Source organism: Dermochelys coriacea, chromosome 2 (assembly GCF_009764565.3).
Source record: "Dermochelys coriacea isolate rDerCor1 chromosome 2, rDerCor1.pri.v4, whole genome shotgun sequence".
Classification (NCBI taxonomy): domain Eukaryota; kingdom Metazoa; phylum Chordata; order Testudines; family Dermochelyidae; genus Dermochelys; species Dermochelys coriacea.
Window position 1 is genome coordinate 96836139 of NC_050069.1, and position 16089 is coordinate 96852227.

At 41.9% G+C, this 16089-nt stretch overlaps 1 long non-coding RNA gene across 1 annotated transcript; it reads right to left on the bottom strand.

Annotated features, from left to right (window-relative positions):
- Positions 1–586: 586 nt before the first annotated feature.
- Positions 587–15254, bottom strand: LOC122458735. The gene is made up of 3 exons (XR_006278938.1): positions 15108–15254; positions 6535–6572; positions 587–870 (listed from the first exon to the last, which is right to left on the bottom strand). It is a non-coding gene; the product is annotated as an uncharacterized LOC122458735 (long non-coding RNA).
- Positions 15255–16089: the final 835 nt, after the last annotated feature.

Genomic DNA, 16089 nt, shown 5'->3' on the forward strand with positions numbered 1-16089 from the left:
GACCAGCTTCTATGTTTTTCAGAGCATTCCAACTAAACCTCTGCATTAATTTCCCATTTCATATTTTATTTCTGTCTTGAGCCATAAAAATAGTTGTTACAACTGAAGCTTCAGCTCTTCTATTTCCCAAAGGCCCATTCTTTTTACACAGCCACATACACCATCTTGCTTATTGGCCTTCATTTTCTATCATCAAATGTTAATGCTACTTGAAGAAAACTTCAAGTTAGGTTATTGCCAATGAATAATGAAGATGTCTCCTAGAAGAATTTGCTGCCTAGAATAACAAAATTGATTTTTTATTGGACTCCATGTCCCACAGTTGAGCTATTGGATTTGCCAACTATTTAAAGAGCAAATTATATTCTTCACACCTGCATTGGTTTATTTGTGTTAATTTCTACAATTAATTCATAAGAGGAGATGAAATAGACAGTAACTAATGTGAATTATTCTTAGGACAGGAAGTCATCCTAGTTCAGATATATCCAAAATGTTTCAGCACCCTGATCCATGACAACAAGCAGCCAGATAAAGATAACTCCTTTATTTAAATAATAACTTTGTAAAAGCAATCACAGGTTAAATAAATTAGTGCTAACATGTGGCTATGCAGCACTACAATAGCTAATCATTCTGATTTCAAGAAGAAATCTGGGGTGAAATTCTGACAGCTGAAGACAGTGGGAATTTTGCCCATTGACTTCAACAGGGTCAGGACTTCACCTGAGATAGTATAACAGACATAAAGTTAGATATTCAGCTGGTATAAATCTGCATAACTCTATTGACTTCAATAGCCCTTAGAGCTTCAGATTATCCCTCGGATTCTGTGTATACTGCTTGTCTTGTGAAAAGGAGACATCAGAACTATGGGGAAGAAAAGAAAGGCATTTGATAGATCTTTCATAAAATACTTCATGATTTCAAAGTCCAAGTACTGATGACATATTCTTCTAAAGAAACAGAGCTATGAGGTCTTATGTTCATGTTAAGCAATGGCCTCCATATATTTTAAAATGATCAAAATCCTTTTACCAAATCAAAGAGAAACAAAGGGACAGATAAAAAACACAGAAAAGGACAACTGAGAAAGGAAGGGATTGTATTCACAAAAGGAATAGATGTGGGTTTGTGATCCCACTTGACAAATGGTGTATAAAGTTTTTTGAGTGACTTTAAATGATTGGGCAGCAACTCTGAGATAAAGCTGTAAAATGGATGGTCTATGTAGTAATATCAACTTGACTGACTGATGCAAGGTCTGAAAATGATTGTCAATTCAGGGGAAGTTTGGATAAAAAGTACAGCAAAGTTAATGATCTGTGAAAGTGATTGATGATGTAAGTTTTTTTTTTTTTTAAAAGAAGAGGTACAGGAAACAATCAATACCCTACCAAATTCAGTTTACTAGGCTTATGCCTCAATTAGATAAAGGTACCAAGAGCTGTGTTCAGACATAATAAAAAATAAGGGTGGCGCTTTTGTCAGAATGATTTGTTACAGTACAACTATATAAAAAAAATGATTAAAGCTCTTTGAGTTGGTTAACAATGATTTTGAAAGCTTTTCATTTTTATCTGAGTGCTTGCTGAAATCCCATGGTGCACTTCCTGTAATTGCCCACTGTATTTGCATATTGAATAATAAAAGCAAAGCCTATAAAACAGATATATCTGGATTTCTTTTGTTTTAACCCCATTATGTTTCTGTAATAGGCAGTTCTTGCACTACCAATGCATCTATAATTACTAGAAAATTGGATAATTTGTCTAACTAAGAGTCATACACTAACTTCATAACTGGGTGTGGCTTCAGTACATACTGTGGCATTACACCAAGACAAATCTGGCACTCTCTCTGTATTAGGGTGCACAATTTTCATTTATTTAACTGATAAAACAAGTAACTGAAGGCACTGCTTTTCTAATATTGTCCCCCACCCTTCAGCCCTTTCCTTCCGAGCTGCCTGGAATGCTCAGATCCCCTTTTATGTAACTGTTATCCACATATGCTACATATTAATGAGATATCTAAAACAAACCTTTTTAGATGTATAAGTATCAAAACACTTTTAATCTTAATAAAAAAAAAATCTATTAGCCTTCCTTCTCCTCTCATCCACAAACCTTGTCCTCTACATGCCATTTTCTCCTTCACACCCTCTCACCCACTATCTCAGCTAGATCCTTCTACCTTCCCTGGCCTATCTTGCTATGTCTGTCATTCAATTACGACTCCCTGATCCTTTCACCCTTGAGTCACTCTAATCCCAAAGATGCTCTCTTCCCCATCTCATTCTCTGCATTGTGATATCCCAGAAGGCATTAGGACTCCATGCTTCAGCACTCACTCTCCTAGGCTCTGGTCAGTTTATCTAATTGACTTTCACTTGATCCAGGTCTTCTCTAGACCAAGTGGTGCCACAAACAGTATTCTTTTCTTCTGACCCCAAAGAAAGCTTTACAACACATAAGGTTTGAAGAGAGTAGCTGTCCCAGTAAAGGTTGCTGAAATTTTAAGATGGAGTTCAGTAAAGCCAGGAAATTTCTTAGGGAAATGGAGGATACTTATATCAGCTATGTCATATTTAGGAATATAGTAACTACACTAATGGATCTGAACAGGGATCCATTTAGTCCAGCATCTGCCATACATAGAGGCTAGTAACAGGCGTTTAGAAGAAAGTGCAGGAAACACTGATGTAAGCAGTTATGGGATAACTTGCTCCAAGGGTGTGTTTCTTCTTAATCCCTAATAGATAGACTTGTGTATGCCCTGAAACATAAGAGTTTATATTCCTTCTAAATTCTTGGTTATATTGCCTATTGAATATTCTAAATGATTTAGAAGTTCAGGCTCAGTTTGGTTTTGCATTTGGGGTGAGAATTTTTCCCCAAATTGGTTCACTCATTTCCAGTATATTTCCATAATAGGCATCTCCCTAGCATTCTGAATAAATTCAGTTACATCCCACATAATAGTCATAATCTGAGCCATTTATACATAAACACGTGATCTATTATCCTTGTCCTTTTGTTGCAAAATTGTTGACCAGTCAGAATCAAGTCATCACTATTTTCCACTTCTAAACCCTACTATCATGTCTATATCGGATATGCATCACTCTAGTGCATATCTGTTCTCTAAAATATGAGCCCTGGGCCCAAATTTAGCCTTGCAGTGAACGGGCATAAATCCATAGAAGTAATTGGTATCCATCAGACAATGCTGTTAGAGAAAAGTCAATGGAGTTTCAACAACTTCCCCAATAGTGAATTTTACCATCTTTATAGACTATTTTTTTTAAAACTATCAACCACTTTTAACTTCCTCTTCGGTTTTTAGCTCTCTGGGATTCCCCCACCCTTTCCTCACAATTTCTTTACAAATCCTCTCTTCTTTTTCCATCTAGCATTGAATATTAGTTTAATCCTCTTTAGATACTTTACTTCTCCCCCCAGCCTTGTAAAAATTGTTATATTCAATTTACAAGTCCTTAATGTTATAAATGTCCTTCTCTTTCAACTGTTCATTGCTTAAGTAAGATACACACAACTCCTTTTCCTGCTGAATTTTAGGACCTTTATGTTTCTTTTAAACCAACCCAATAGGATGAGTTGAATTCAAATTCAAAAAGTAAATCTTTTGCTTAGCAAGGCTATGAAAAAGCCAGAAAAGCACAGAAAGACTAAACACAATGAAAACACAGTTCATTACAAATGCAGTCTAGGGATGAAGATTAAACTAATTATAATCCCAACTCAATTAAGGAAAACTAATCAGCAGATTTATTTTCCTTGTTAAGAATAAACAAGACATTTCTCCCAGCATAGCAGTTTTCCTTCCAAACATCTTTCCCCTACTCTCCCTGTCTGTGGAAATGAAATAAACCATACATGGACTCTGTCAGTAGCAAAAGTAGTGCTTCCAGAAAGAATGGACCTTAACTTGTTTTTCCTTCTGTCTTTGAAACTACTTGGTCACAAACAGGTATCAGAGGATCATGACAACACTACCCTTCCCATGTTAGTAAAAAGGAGGTGGGATCCAGCTAAATCAATGGGTGTTCTGAGTGTGGAGTGGATGAGAACCACTAATCTAGGCATATGTATAGAAATGCAATTCTAAAACTAATTTGACTGTCACTGGTCTACTTGCATTGAGAAGCATACGGCACCTCTAAATGTTTTCCTAATCTATATTACAGGATACAATATAGAGATGCAATATACTCTGAAAAAAACCATAGCTCCAACTTTTCCAACTTCAGCTTTTTTCAACTGGAATCTTAACTGCAAACACATAAAAATGAGTATATCCAATCTATGTATGCACAAGTCAATATTTGCAAGTGGCTAAAAAGGTCGTCATGCATTTGCACATGCAAGTATGGACTTTGTGAGCATAAGTGTGCTTTCAAAGAGCTCAATCCTAAGTCAGACGGAGTATCCAGGGCCTGATTCAAACTCCTATTGAACTAAATAAATTAAGTTAAATCATTTTAAAAGTTCAGTTTGTCACTAGTTATGCATTTCTTTGAGTTTGGAGCATGACACCTGCTTTATCCGTAGTTGTCAGCTTCACTTTCAGGTTGCAGGTTCTGCAGTGTTTGGGTTCAAACACTACAGGGAGATGTTTACTCCTTTAAAAATTAAGAGTAAATAGATATTGGAAACATTTCTATTGGGATTAGGTTGGTCTTAGATTTTATTAATGTTTCTTCTTACAAAATGCATATTTAATATTTTAACTTGACGATGTCTCTTTAACGGAGAAGTGCACTAGTTCTTTTTCAGACCAAAACTCTGAAGTTATGCAAGACAGAAAGTGCTGTTCAGTGTGAATATCATGCTAAGTCTACACTAAAGATCAGTGAAGGGTGAGGAAAAGGGTATTCCCCCTACCCCCCAACTTTTAATCTGAATCAGTGACAGGACAAGTACTGGGCAAGGTGTGGGAGTTAATAAACATTTGCCCTTTTGTCTCCCCTAAAATTTCATTTCAGCTCCCTTAACTCTTTTGAACGAGCCCAAGATTAGTAAATCACCTATTATTTATTACAGGAGCGCCTAGAGGCCCCAGCTGACATCACAGCACTAGTGTGCTAAGTGCTCCAGACACATAATATGAAGAGCTCACAATATACAGAGGCAAGACAATAGCTGGAAAGAGGAAATATTGGTATTCCATTTTTAGACAGGGAACTGAAATACAGAAAGGAGGTAACTAATTTACCAGGGTCACGTGGTAAGTCTGTGGCCAAGCTGGAAGTTGAGCCAGATGTCCCAAGTCTTGGCCCGTGCCTTTCCCACAAGGCCATCCTTCCTCTCTTTTTAAGGTTATGCATTTTGATAAGGTAATAGAGGATACAATCTTCACACTTTCTCAATTAAACACCGAGGAGCGAACAAAGGGATGGGGATAACACTACTGCAGGCTCCCTGCTACCCTCCCACCCCCAACACACATTCTACAGTAGCCTCTCTACTCCATGGTTGTGAAAGAGATGTGCAAATAGGTTTTCAGGTGGTAAGGGTGGGAAAACAGCTTCTATGGTTCAGATTTTTAAAGGATTGGAAAGTGAATGGGACTGACGCTACGAAGGGCAAAAGTCACTTTTGAAAGTGAGAGAGACTTAGGCCCAGATTTTTAGAGGTATTTGGGCATTGTTCCACACAATGTTGCAAGGCCTATCTCTACAGCAGGGGTGGGCAAACTACAGCCAGCCAGCTATTTTAAGCCAGCCCTCGAGCTCCCGCTGGGGAGCGGGGTCTGGGGCTTGCCCTCCTCCGGTGCTCCAGCCAGGGAGCAGGGTCAGGGGCTGCTCCTGGAAGGAGCGGCATGGCCCCACTCCGGCTCCTATGCACTCCAATAGCCCCCTCCTGTGCTCCAATGGGAGCTGCAGGGGCAGTGCCTGCGGATGGGGCAGTGTTCAGAGCCACCTGGCCACACCTCCGCGTAGGAGCTGGAGAAGGGATGTGCTGCTGCTTCTGAGAGCTGATTGAGGTAAGCGCTGCCTGGAGCCTGCACCCCTGAGCCTCTCCCCACGCCTCAACCCCTTGCCCCAGTCCTGATCCCCCTCTGAACCTCTCAGTCGCAGCTCAGAGCACCCTCGTACATCCCAAATTCCTCATCCCCAGCCCCACGCCAGAGCCTGCACCCCCAGCCGGAGCCCTCACCCTCCCCACCGCACTCCCCCGCCCCAACCCAGAGCCCCATCCCACACCCTGAACTCCTCATTTCTGGCTGTACTACAGAGCTCTCATCCCCCACCAGAGCCCTCACCCCCTCCGACACCCCAACCCCAATTTTGTGAGCATTCATAGCCCAACATACAATTTCTAGCCCCCAACAGGAACTTCATGGCAACCGTTTGTATATTTTATTAACTTCCTCTTTACTTCCTAGTTCTAGGCAGATTAATATAACTGCCTCTGCTAATATATGAGATGGTAGTGACAGATCTAGCACAATATTTTAAGCAGCCTTCCCCCCGTAGGGAGCAGAATGCTCAGAGAAAGACATACTTACAGATTCAGGTATTTTCAAACTCAGATATATGATTACATCTGCAAAAATTAAAAAGAAAGATCTCCATCTCGCAGAGTGGCAGACAGATCAGATGGCTGTAGTGAAGAGCTTTTTCTATCACTCACAGTCAAGTTAAAAAGTCCTCAATTCTTATGTAGAAAGAAAAGGAGTACTTGTGGCACCTTAGAGACTAACAAATTTATTTGAGCATAAGCTTTCGTGAGCTACAGTTCACTTCATCAAATGCTGTAGCTCATGAAAGCTTATGCTCAAATAAATTTGTTAGTCTCTAAGGTGCCACAAGTACTCCTTTTCTTTTTGAAAATACAGACTAACACGGCTGCTACTCTGAAACAATTCTTATGTAGGTTACCTTAGCTCCTGCAGTTCTCTAAACCTTACTTAGCAGAGGGCCCTGCAAACCTAGAGCTGGTTTTACTTTTAAGGTTAAGCAAGTGATTCGTTTTACAGTTAACACACTGGGTAAAGTTTTCAGAAGCACCTAGGTAATCAATTAACTTTCAATATTCAGAAAGATTGCTCTGTTGGTGTTTGTATCAGCTTTGTTAAATAGCTTATTCTAAGAGTTCATTGTTCCTCCTTATAATTAAAAAGGTTAAAACTGCTAGCAACTTCAATTCTAAGAAAAAAATAAATGTACTGTAATATTGCTGGGTGCTTGCTCTGACAGTAGCCACTTTCCAGGCTAATGAACTCTCATTAACATTTCCTTGTTTGCAAATGAAGGCCTCACTTTGCAAGTAAGCGCTGCAGCATTTTGCTAAGACTTGCAAACATTCCACCTAATGGTCATAATTTATTTATATCAGTGCTTAATATATAGGGTTTGACATCTCTTTAGCTGAGAATAAGAAAGAACTAGTGGAAGGAGGGTGTACAATAACAGCAAAAATCTTGGAGTCTATGGAAGTGTGAATAGGAAACTACAGGCCCCTGCAGCAAAGGCACTTCCTATTCCGCCGAACCAACGAACTTGACAGCAGAACTCAAATTTAGGGTCTGCTCCTTCTCCCTTTGAATTCAGTGGTAAAACACTTGCAATCTTGTGATACAAAATAGTATCAGGGTTTGCAGAAGAAATCAGTGACAAGGAGTGAGATGTTTTCTTGGTGTAATTATTTTATTTATGAAATGTATACATGTCCAGGTTCCACAAATAGAGGTGGTAACAAACAGCACTCAGGCACCTCTCTTTTCCTCCTTATTCTACCTTTAAGGAAGTGGAGCTACAATTGTTCCCCCTTCCTTCTCTGAGCATCAGCATCCTTAGAGTGAGGGGAGACCCAAGGATCCTTCCCTCATCAGGGAGCAGCCCAGGAACTAGGATCCCTCTGACCCCAGCAGCAGCAAGGGGAGCCTGGATACCTTTACCTTGAGGCCACCCCCTGTAATTGCCCCAAACCCTTCTAAGATAGGGTAAGGGAAGGTGTGGGGGGTAGTAACAGAGCTCCTTTCTGGAGTTGGACAGAGAAAGAATTCCATTTTGTAGAGGATTTTGAAATTTGGTTGTGTTCTGATTTGGAATGAAAGTCAACTGTGACAAAGGAAATGGAGCCCTGGCTTCAGGACAGTGCACCTGGCAGGCTACCCCAGAATCACATACCCTGGAAATCCAGGCTGCTGAGGAGCCAAGAGTCTGGGAACTGGGACTCCCGGACTCTCACCCACCAAATGGGCTTCTGAGGAGGTGGGCAGGTGAGCTGGAAGAAAATCAAACAGGTTTCTGACAGGAATCGACCTAGCAGCCAGGGCTCTGTTGGAACTTTGTCCAAATCTAAGCACTGAAGCAGAATTTCTCAGTTTCAATTAATCAGCCAATTCCAATTGGGAAATGTTTTGTTGTAATTTTTCAAATCAGCTTCATTTCTTTCCTGCTGCAACAGTCTTGGCTCAGGGGTCAGAGCTAGCACCCCAGCTACTAGGGTAGGTTTAGATAAGAGGCTCTGCACTACTTCTTTTCCACGGCTTATAAGGGGACAAGGGAACATGTCCCCAAAGTTGTCCCAGGACCTACGATACCAACCCAGTTTCTCAGACAGCTGAAGCTGCAGCAGCAACAGGAATGCAGCTCCTATCCCTGCTTCTGAGGTTGCAGCCAAAGTAAGCTTGAGAGTTGCAATCCCCACAGTTGTCAGATCCCCCGTTCCCCTGCCCCCTTGCATGGCCATTGGGATGTTTTAGGGCAGACAGGTGGCAGTTGTGTTGGTAACCATACTCCTGACAGCTCTGTAGCCCTCATTTCTCTCTCTTCCTGTCCCTAAAATGAATTCCTTCTGCTGTTTGCCATCTCTTGTCCTCTCTTAGGTATGAGGGGTCAGGGAGAGGAGCAATCTGATATCTGAAGGGATGTGAGGAGGTCAGGCCGTCTTCTGCTACAGTAGGCAGGAGCTATGCGTTTGGGCTCAGTCAGCACAATAGTTTGAATCCCAAGTGGGCGCAAGAAACAGGACAGGAAAATTTTATGGAGATGACCTGTTTCCCTGGGTCCTGTATCTCTTTACCAAATGATTCCAAATTTGTACCACTATCCCTAATCTGGACCCTGTTTAGGCACACCAGTTTACAAAACACCTTTCAAGGGAACTGTACCTGTAGCCCCCACTCTGTGGTCCACTCCAGGAGTGCCCAATCAGGTCCCAGGAGTCTAGCTCTCACCAATCTCAAAGTTAATGAACATAATGTTAAACAAGATTTAGCACACAGTGTTCGCAAGTTTGGTAGTGTGCTTTAATCTACTCCCATTTCAAACTGGGATAGAGCAAAGTGCACTAATAAACTATTAGCATATCAGCAGGGTCCACATGGACAGCTAATGCATGTCATGACAGGCTAATGAAGAGTAGGTTCACACCTCAGCAAGCTGCAAGCTAAATGACAAGCCCTTAGGTATCATGTGTTCTGTCACAATAAACCAAGCAATTTTCCAGTGTAGGTAAAGCCTCTGTCTCACTTGATTTCCACCCAAAAACCATAAGTTCGCCCTTCATAACCTAGGATCATCAAATCTTGGACTGGGTTTCCTGAGATAGTTACATACTACAGTAAACTTCTCAAGAAACCTGGCTTAACTTTCAAGTTTGTGCTCTGTGATAACCTCTTGGTGACGGAATATATCACTCGTCTGTCCATAGAGAACACAGAAGTCATTCTTTGGCACAGCTTATAGGTAGAAACCCAATAGACCTGTGACCAGCACAAAGATTATCACAAATCCCCTGATTTATTCTCCTCCTTGTAAGAGTATAGAGATAGTGTGTTCTTCAGAAGTGCCAGCCAATATTTTCTCTATTATGCTTCTAATTGTGTGCAGATTAGATAAAGCCAATAAGGTGGGTTTTTTGTTTGTTTGTTTGTTTTTAAAGTGTACAAACAGAAAAAGGAAGAAGCTAGATCTTTAAAGAGATCATTTTTCCCTGTGGAACTGGGCTGCAGTTCTGTTTTCTTCGTTAGTTACAGAAAGGGAAAAAATAAATTAAGGTATTGTCCAGGAAGAGATCTACTGTAGTTCTATTTCTGGCCCACCTCCCAGATATTACACCAGCTCATTTTAAAGCTAAACGCTGTTCCATGCTGACATTTCTCTTTCAAACTATGGGCCAGATCTTTACTATTAAATATCTGCATAGCTCCCTTGTCTTCAGTGTGGCACCTTAGAGACTAACAAATTTATTTGAGCATAAGCTTTCGTGAGTTACAGCTCACTTCATCGGATGCATCCGATGAAGTGAGCTGTAGCTCACGAAAGCTTATGCTCAAATAAATTTGTTAGTCTCTAAGGTGCCACAAGTACTCCTTTTCTTTTGTGAATACAGACTAACACAGCTGCTACTCTGAAACTTGTCTTCAGTGGCACCCTGCTAATTCACAGAAGCAGAGAGTCAGGCTCTCAGTAAATGTGTCATCTGCCTGTTTCTTGAGTGAGTCCTTTTGGGTGGCTGTGTTGTACCAATAAAATAAAAACCAGCAGGATCTTATTAAAGGGGAAAAGGCAAAATACCACATTTATTGTGAATACAGAAAGAATCATAGTAAGCAGTTAGTTATAGCTATACCATTCCATTCAATCTCATATTTATTCACACATTCATTCATTCATTCATGCATTCACACACACACAGGTTCTGTAAGGTTGTTATCATAGTTACTAGCCTTAGAGTTGCTCGTGCCAAGCCACTGGCCCGGTGGTCTGGACACGAGGAGGGAGCAGGGCTTTGTCAGATGCACATCTGATGTTCCTGGAAGTTCGTTTGCAGAACCAACCCAACCCGAAGTTCTCACTTTCTAGAGTCGATTTTTATAGGAATTTCTTCCTATGCCAGTCTATGGGAATTGCTTTATCATGCTGTTGCTGAACCAATCAGCAGATGGCACATTCCTGACGGCTCCATGCTGCCAGATGTTATGTTGTTCTTTGGTTCTCCCATTCTTGAGGCTGTTGGGTGGATTCCAGTCTGCCCTCCGGGGGTCCTCTGGTTATTTCCACTTGACTCCTTCTTCAGCCGATGGACACTGGATTCTTAGGCTGGCACCTCCCTTATCATCCAGTTATTATCCACACCAAGCATCCATCCACATACATCCTCTATCTCTATTTTAATCACAATTGTTAAAACGAGATGAATACAACAAAAGGGCGGGGAGTCCCTGGGTGCTGTTTCTGTTGTTACAGAGTATTGCTTTGAATCTTTCTCTGTGTGAGTAGTTGTCATTACAAAGAATTGCTCTGTGAACAAATTCTGTCTTAGAATGTACTAACACAATTAGCAGCTTGCAAGTTTCACACAGAGGGAAAGAAACAGAACCAAAAACCAAGAGACCTCTTAATTAGTAATACCTTAGAATTTAAACTATGGGGAATCAAACTCATTTGTGATTTTAATACAGAACTTCTTTAATATGATCCAACAGCTGGGGAGTGTGGGGGGCAACTTTACTGCTTTTCTAGAAGAAAAGACTCCTTTCTGCTATATTCCATGCATCCTCTCATCCTACCTTTAAATTCCTCCTCAAAACTCTTTCTACTGCTAATTGTCATTTGGATATTTCCTTCAAATCTCCCCTTCAAACTCCTTTCAGAAAAATCCACAGACTTGAATCACTAAAAAATGCATTTCCTGGCCTCAAAACAATGGCAGACCCTGTGCTCATTGACTTAATTAGTGTCTAGGCTTCATGCTGGCTCTCTGCTAAGGTGTCAATTTGAATCCATTGGAAAAGGGGTCTATGACACCAGATAGCATGTCACAAATCTACTTGTGGCACCTTAGAGACTAACAAATGTATTAGAGCATAAACTTTTGTGAGCTACAGCTCACTTCATCGGATGCATTTGGAGGAAAAACAGAGGAGAGATTTATATACACACACACAGAGAACATGAAACAATGGGTTTATCATACACACTGTAAGGAGAGTGATCACTTAAGATAAGCCATCACCAACAGCAGGGGGGGGAAAGGAGGAAAACCTTTCATGGTAACAAGCAAGGTAGGCTAATTCCAGCAGTTAACAAGAATATCAGTGGAACAGTGAGGGGTGGGGTGGGGGGAAGAAATACCATGGGGAAATAGTTTTACTTTGTGTAATAACTCATCCATTCCCAGTCTCTATTCAAGCCTAAGTTAATTGTATCCAGTTTGCAAATTAATTCCAATTCAGCAATTCTCTCGTTGGAGTCTGTTTTTGAAGCTTTTTTGTTGAAGGATAGCCACTCTTAGGTCTGTAATCGAGTGACCAGAGAGATTGAAGTGTTCTCCAACTAGTTTTTGAATGTTATAATTCTTGATGTCTGATTTGTGTCCATTTATTCTTTTACGTAGAGACTGTCCAGTTTGGCCAATGTACAGGGCAGAGGGGCATTGCTGGCACATGATGGCATATATCACATTGGTAGATGCACAGGTGAACGAGCCTCTGATAGTGTGGCTGATGTGATTAGGCCCTATGATGGTATCCCCTGAATAGATATATGGACAGAGTTGGCAACGGGCTTTGTTGCAAGGATAGGTTCCTGGGTTAGTGGTTCTGTTGTGTGGTGTGTGGTTGCTGGAGAGTTTTTGCTTCAGATTGGGGGGCTGTCTGTAAGCAAGGACTGGCCTGTCTCCCAAGATCTGTGAGAGTGATGGGTCATCCTTCAGGATAGGTTGTAGATCCTTGATGATGCGTTGGAGAGGTTTTAGTTGGGGGCTGAAGGTGATGGCTAGTGGCGTTCTGTTATTTTCTTTGTTGGGCCTGTCCTGTAGTAGGTGACTTCTGGGTACTCTTCTGGCTCTGTCAATCTGTTTCTTCACTTCAGCCGGTGGGTATTGTAGTTGTAGGAATGCATGATAGAGATCTTGTAGGTGTTTGTCTCTGTCTGAGGGGTTGGAGCAAATGCGGTTATATCGTAGCGCTTGGCTGTAGACAATGGATCGAGTGGTATGATCTGGATGAAAGCTAGAGGCATGTAGGTAGGAATAGCGGTCAGTAGGTTTCCGATATAGGGTGGTGTTTATGTGACCATCGCTTATTAGCACCGTAGTGTCCAGGAAGTGGCTCTCTTGTGTGGACTGGTCCAGGCTGAGGTTGATGATGGGATGGAAATTGTTGAAATCATGGTGGAATTCCTCAAGAGCTTCTTTTCCATGGGTCCAGATGATGAAGATGTCATCAATGTAGCGCAAGTAGAGTAGGGGCATTAGGGGACGAGAGCTGAGGAAGCGTTGTTCTAAGTCAGCCATAAAAATGTTGGCATACTTTGGGGCCATGCGGGTACCCATCTCAGTGCCGCTGATTTGAAGGTATACTTTGTCACCAAATGTGAAATAGTTATGGGTGAGGACAAAGTCACAAAGTTCAGCCACCAGGTTAGCCGTGTCAGTATCGGGGATACTGTTCCTGACGGCTTGTAGCCCATCTGTGTGTGGAATGTTGGTGTAGAGGGCTTCTACATCCATAGTGGCTAGGATGGTGTTTTTAGGAAGATCACCAATGGACTGTAGTTTCCTCAGGAAGTCAGTGGTGTCTCGAAGATAGCTGGGAGTGCTGGTAACGAAGGGCCTGAGGAGGGAGTCTACATAGCCAGACAATCCTGCTGTCAGGGTGCCAATACCTGAGATGATGGGGCGTCCAGGATTTCCAGGTTTATGGCTCTTGGATAGCAGATAGAATACCCCAGGTCGGGGTATTCCTACAACTACAATACCCACCTGCTGAAGTGAAGAAACAGATTGACAGAGCCAGAAGAGTACCCAGAAGTCACCTACTACAGGACAGGCCCAACAAAGAAAATAACAGAATGCCACTAGCCATCACCTTCAGCCCCCAACTAAAACCTCTCCAACGCATCATCAAGGATCTACAACCTATCCTGAAGGATGACCCATCACTCTCACAGATCTTGGGAGACAGGCCAGTCCTTGCTTACAGACAGCCCCCCAATCTGAAGCAAATACTCTCCAGCAATCACACACCACACAACAGAACCACTAACCCAGGAACCTATCCTTGCAACAAAGCCCGTTGCCAACTCTGTCCACATATCTATTCAGGGGATACCATCATAGGGCCTAATCACATCAGCCACACTATCAGAGGCTCGTTCACCTGTGCATCTACCAATGTGATATATGCCATCATGTGCCAGCAATGCCCCTCTGCCATGTACATTGGCCAAACTGGACAGTCTCTACGTAAAAGAATAAATGGACACAAATCAGACGTCAAGAATTATAACATTCAAAAACCAGTTAGAGAACACTTCAATCTCTCTGGTCACTCGATTACAGACCTAAGAGTGGGTATCCTTCAACAAAAAAGCTTCAAAAACAGACTCCAACGAGAGACTGCTGAATTGGAATTAATTTGCAAACTGGATACAATTAACTTAGGCTTGAATAGAGACTGGGAATGGATGAGTTATTACACAAAGTAAAACTATTTCCCCATGGTATTTCTTCCCCCCACCCCACCCCCCACTGTTCCTCTGATATTCTTGTTAACTGCTGGAATTAGCCTACCTTGCTTGTCACCATGAAAGGTTTTCCTCCTTTCCCCCCCCCGCTGCTGGTGATGGCTTATCTGAAGTGATCACTCTCCTTACAGTGTGTATGATAAACCCATTGTTTCATGTTCTCTGTGTGTGTGTATATAAATCTCTCCTCTGTTTTTCCACCAAATGCATCCGATGAAGTGAGCTGTAGCTCACAAAAGTTTATGCTCTAATAAATTTGTTAGTCTCTAAGGTGCCACAAGTATTCCTTTTCTTTTTGCGAATACAGACTAACACGGCTGCTACTCTGAAACAAATCTACTTGTAATTTATGCTGTGCCACAAGCTAGCAGTAGCATGAAATCTCTGGAAAGCCAATATATGATGTGCCTCATATTCTACTTCCATAATACCACAAAATGCCTTTTTCTCCTTTCTTTTGGAACTGACACAAGGCAGGGCTCCCTCACCCTGCACTCCTTGTTGCAAAGTCCTCACACACCCCCATGGCAAATTCAACACTATGTGCTTCAATTACAATATGCTATACAATTGTTTGCTCCCCACCGCATAAAGCTTTTACCTTTTCCCCAGATGCTTGGGAGATTTCCCCTCTGTGAGATCCCAGGCTTCTCCAGCCTTTCCTCCTAGCTCTTCCCTCCTGCTGAATCACTTGTTAATAGGTTAATTACCTGGTGCTTAATCAATTCTATGGTCAATTTGGCCCATGTGGAGGCACTTAGGAAGTGCATAGAGTGGTGAGACAGCAGTTACAGCAATGCCCCTGTAAGGTACATAGTGTAGCCACTCTCTGTTGGCAAAAGAGAGCTTTCCTGACCAAAATAAAACCACCTCCAAAGAGGGCCGGTACCCTTGTTGGCGGGAGAGCGTCTCCCACTGACAAGGTGCTGTCCACACTGGTACTTTTCATTGGTTAAACTTTTGTTGGTCAGGGGTGTGTTTTTTTGTGTGACCAACAAAAGTTTTGCTGACAAAAGTGCAGTGCAGACATAGCCTTAAGTTACTCACATTCTGTCACAGGAACGTGTGGCTATATCTCAGAATTGGCAACCACAAATATTCAAGCCTCCCCAAACTTTGAGACTGGCTTAAAAATCATAAGATTAACATTACATTTTTTTCCCATCTGCCTTCTGTTTTTTGAGCCTTTAGGATGTGGTTGGGTCATATTTTCATGATTGTCTCCCCAACCATGAGGTCTAGAAAACGTACTGTACTTGTCTTCCAGAGCTGGGGTTTTATGTAAAACATGAAATATCACAAGACGTAATAAAATTATGAGAGTTGGAAACAGAGATATCCTGGAGTGCGGCTGAATTGCAATAGTGCAGGCCAGAAGATGTGTGAAAGGTGCTCACCTTCACACTGCCCTGATCCTATTGCCGTTCTGTGAGAGGCTGGTGCCTTATGTTGTGCTACAGCAACCTGAGGAGATGGCAGATGACCCAAGGAGTTGAAAACACATTTGATAATCAGCATGTTGCTGGGGCATCCTCTTAACTCTACCATTGCAGCAGCATGAGAGGAAGTGGTATATGGGCTCT